The 4,006-nt window shown below is 39.0% G+C and overlaps 1 long non-coding RNA gene across 2 annotated transcripts; it reads right to left on the bottom strand.

Moving 5' to 3' along the window:
* Window positions 1–513: 513 nt before the first annotated feature.
* Window positions 514–3,995, bottom strand: LOC118408443. Of its 2 annotated transcripts, none has more exons than XR_004830295.1 (3): window positions 3,757–3,995; window positions 3,004–3,134; window positions 514–1,893 (listed from the first exon to the last, which is right to left on the bottom strand). It is a non-coding gene; the product is annotated as an uncharacterized LOC118408443 (long non-coding RNA). The 2 variants fall into 2 exon arrangements; XR_004830296.1 differs by having other exon boundaries at window positions 3,004–3,129.
* Between the last annotated feature and the right edge of the window lie 11 nt (window positions 3,996–4,006).

Here is a 4,006-nt window from a genome sequence, read left to right as displayed (position 1 = left end):
ACGGGGGGTAGCTACTAGTTAGTACCACTGCATGAAAAGTCGAATTTACCCCATTGGTAAATGCGATGTATAGCCGGGTAAAGTTTAGATTTACCAGGGATTTATCGACATTTACCCGCCGGTAAAGGTGCAAATATACCAGGTATTTACCCGCATGGTATAGCGGGTAATGTTTGCCTGATTTACCCACATTTACCAGGTTCGTGTAAATATGCGTTTACCGAGATTTACCGTACGAGGTATTTCTCATATATTTTGCGCATTTACCGACATTTACCATGTGGAGTATTTCTCATATAGCTGTATTTACCCATATTTACCTTGGATTTATACATACCTTTACCAGAATATTCAATGCTATATTTATCCCCCTTTACCCACATTTAGCTGTATTTACCTTGGATTTATACAACCTTTACCAGAATAATATCATATGCCCCCCTTTACCCACATTTAGCCGGTAGTTAACCGATTACTCCCCAGAATTACCCATGATTTTGAATCATAACACGATTTGTGGCCAAACTCAGCATTATTTATTGGATAAACATATCAACAATGACAGTTAGGATTTCTAAAGGGTAAACAGATAAATAACAGATATACAATTGTGGCCTTGTGATTGAACATTGGTCAACTGTCCTGTGTACAAGTTGATCAGTTACAAGCAGCTTTTATCATGGATGATATTTAAGAAAGTATTTTATCATCACACACTATCTAAACCTATCATCAGTCTCCGTCATTGTGCACTGACAAACAGGCTTTAGAAATTATATACAATATTTTTGCCATACACTATTTGCCCATCACATTTCATCTGCAATTATCCCAGTCTCTACCAGACTCTGGCTTGGTCAAATACTAATAGGGGACTTGAGTAATAGGAGTGAACCAACTGGCAGGCAGATAACTGAATAGACTACAAAGGACAGAAATCCCATGGAAACTTATTTGTCCCTACTTGGACAAGCTGACATGTCTGCTTGGAAGTTGGAGACTACAATAAGCACTCAGTTAAGAATTTGCAATGTACTTACTGTGTACTGTAACAGTTGTATCATATTATATTGTGTGCAACATCCAAACTATGCTGTCACTGTTAACAAATGTAAAAAGCAAAATGTGCAACTATGATCAAGATGAATGAAAGAAACAGTAACATGACACTGAAATGCAGTGCATTAATGACCTATGAAAGACTTATGTAACATTCAATGGGGCCTGTATTGTTTTACACTTTGCCAACATGATCCTATTACTAGTATTAGCATCATGTGACGCTACATGTTTATTCAAGCAACAATTCATCATTTTCGAAACTTCATAGATTGGGGAATTAATAAGTTCATAACAGATTAAAAACAACCAAGTGATCTGGCTAAGAAATCCATTTCCTTTGGAGAAGGGTGAGGGTCAGATGCATGTCAGGGCTCAAAATACCACCTGTATATGCAGGTACAAGCATATTGTATGGGACCTGTGTAGGTACAATGTAATTCTGACAATTATGTAAAATGTATCATAATCACACGGTTCATACAATCACACAACAGTGAAACACAATTTGCTTCATACTGGAAGTCTTCAAAGCTATGAAGATTTTAGTGGCCCTTAGGTTAACAGCAATCACATAAAAGAACAAAGTTGTTGTCAATAAAGATATTGAAATACAGATGAGTAAACTTTTAAAGTCCAGCCAAACTGTGAACACCTGAGTTACTAGTACATTCTGTGGAACTGCGTACAGACATCCTCTTGTCATCTATATTCAAGTCCACTGCTGCGAAGCACTCCGTGTAGGGTCCAAACAAGCACAGGCTGCCTTCTTCTGTGTCTGAATGCTGAACTTCTTGGCATGAGTTTGGAGTCCTTTGTGTGGTGAGTCAGTTCCTACATGATAATACAAAAGTATCACAGAATATAAATCTATGTGTGGAAATCTAGCCTATTTAAATTTGCAACTGAAGGGTAGTCCCCATGTGTACTGAAAATTGATAAATATAGAATACAACAACATGGTGTACCAGCCTGACTGGGTCAAGCGATCCGACCCGTGGGAGGGCTGGGACTGAGAGTAATGCCGAATACATTGTGTTGTATTTTTCATGTAAATTTCATGTCGTCATACCTGGGCCACGATATTGGTCGATACGGGTTTTCTGGACCGGGTAATGAAAAGCTGTATCACACAGGCTTCCATCAAACACTTCAAACGTACTCTACCCACACCGAGGGCGGCGTGGTCTAAAATTCGAATACCTGATTCAGACGTTAAAATTGCTGCTGTAACTGTTTTTGTTCGAGGACACCAAATTTTTTAAAACTTCTGGCGCGTTTTGCATCGAAACTTGTGTTTTCTCAGGTAGGTATGTTACAAATAAAATAAAACATGGTGTATTGAAATACATCATCCTCGGTCCCACCCCTCCTACGGGTCGGATCACCCTCCGGCCTTCGGGTGATCCTGGTACCTTAGGTGATACAGAATACTCCGTGTTGTATTCTATACATGTATATCATATCCAGGTCGGAAAACTCTCAATTTAATTGCTAAACTACTCATAAAAAGGATAAAACTCGCTACATTGTTTCAACCTGCACGGTGCCAACAACTCTATTCTTTAAATAACATCAATTCGAGAAAAATTCGAACAAAAGAACTCCATTCGCTTGAGTTGAGTATGTTCTATTCAATTGATGGAAACCTGTCTAATACAAATAAAAAGCCTGTGTGATACGGAAAATCATCATCCGGTCTGGAACACCCCTATCAAATGTTATCAGGTATGACACAAATAAAAAATATATACACAGCAATCAAGGAACATGTCACACGATTTTGACATAACTGGGGTAGTTGTGCTTCGTCCCATCACAACAACTAACTAAAACCAGACTAAGCAGAATCATGATAACGGCATGCCTCGGTAAACACTGAAGTGTGCCAATGATGATATTGGTCATGCTGCTCTCATGCAGGACTGTAGTTTTGAGGCTTACCTATGGAGTGTGTAGCAGCATAATTTGAAGTACCCAGCAGCTAAACTTCTGGCTGATGCTTGCTTTACTTCTGGCTATCCACCCTCACAACTTGTGCTGCATGTCTGAAGGAGGTATCTACTGCAGCTGTACTGGAGGCATATAAAAAGGGAAATAATGACACAATCAGATCCAGCCATCCCTGAATTTAATACATACACACCGTGACTTAAATCCATACCTTAAATATAATAGTCATCAAATTAGTGACCGAACAACTGTCAGTTACTGAACAGTGTTCAAATTGTTAAAGGTTAGCCCTTGATAATAATAGTCACAACTAGATCGACAGCCTTGGCTGTGTGATGCCAGCCATGATTTGAACGAATACATGAATAAATATATTTAAATATGTATAGTACTAGTATAATCTATAAAATATAAATAATCATTTGGAAGCATTAATTTAATCCTACTGGTTTCAAGTTTAACAGTATGTATGTGACTACAAATTAATTCTCTTATCAACGCACAATTATTCACCCATCAAGTGCTGTTGCTGTTTTGTATCATAAAACCAGATACGAAATGCCTGTTGTCCAATACATTTTCCTATTAAATGGGGGAGGGGGGCAGGTTAGTTGGAGACAAATTTGTTTCTAACGATTACATGTCAATAACAAAACAAGTGGGAAAAGCAAAAGCGAACCTACTTTTTGCTTAAAAAACGAAGCACACTGAAAGGCAAGCACAGTCTATATATTTTCTACTCACCGAAGTACACGTTGGATCCTGCTGGGAGGAGTGCGCCGCCCAGGGTGGGAGGGGGGCGGCCGCCAAACGTACAACTAAAACATCATTCACGATAATTTTCCGTCCGTTTGAGCTTACACCATATTCCCCCTACACTCACAAGCCTCTCCCAAATTGCTGACCGACCATAGCAGACTCCTTGTGCCATTTGTAGCGTAGAAAGCGATACGTAAAACCCCGTAGTCATGTCTGATCTCATATCTCGTTTTGA

The sequence above is a fragment of the Branchiostoma floridae genome, unplaced genomic scaffold (genome assembly GCF_000003815.2).
Source record: "Branchiostoma floridae strain S238N-H82 unplaced genomic scaffold, Bfl_VNyyK Sc7u5tJ_1585, whole genome shotgun sequence".
In the NCBI taxonomy this organism is placed as follows: domain Eukaryota; kingdom Metazoa; phylum Chordata; class Leptocardii; order Amphioxiformes; family Branchiostomatidae; genus Branchiostoma; species Branchiostoma floridae.
The sequence above is the reverse complement of the archived record's forward strand: the minus strand, read 5'-3'. Positions and strand labels throughout refer to the sequence as shown.